This window comes from Galeopterus variegatus, unplaced genomic scaffold (genome assembly GCF_000696425.1).
Source record: "Galeopterus variegatus unplaced genomic scaffold, G_variegatus-3.0.2 Scaffold446, whole genome shotgun sequence".
Classification (NCBI taxonomy): Eukaryota; Metazoa; Chordata; class Mammalia; order Dermoptera; family Cynocephalidae; genus Galeopterus; species Galeopterus variegatus.
Window position 1 is genome coordinate 19410 of NW_007726557.1, and position 538 is coordinate 19947.

Sequence of the window (538 nt, forward strand, 5' to 3'; positions counted from 1 at the left end):
CACTGAGGGTTGCGATCCGTTGCCGGACACGAAAAAAGACAAAAAAAGGAAAAAAAAGAAATGAGGAACTAAAGGCCCAGGGAAGACTCCATTTTTATGCTGAGGTTCCATGGAGCGAACAGCTGTGTAGAAATGTGATCTGGTCACAGACAGTGGGGAGACCCAGCAGGATCTGTTCAGATTCTTCTTGGCCTCTGTAGAATTCATTCCTCCTGGTATGGGGCAGGACTTCTCTGGAACGAGGGTCTTCAAGGGAGAAGGGAGAGAGTGACCTTTCTAGGTTTCATGCTTTGCTTTGTGGGAGAGGTGTTCTGGATTCTATGACTTGCTTTGGGGAAGAGGAATTTTGGTTTCTATACTCACTCAGTACAAAGGGGTGGGAAACAAGAGGGCGGGAGGTCAGGAAGCTTTGCTTCTTAGGAGCTTCCGATCTTCTGCAGTTCAAAGTACCCAGCACACCACAGCACCTTATTTTGAGGTAGCATGTTCTGAGCCAAACAGTAGGTCCTTGCAGATTTCACAGACAACTTGAGATCCC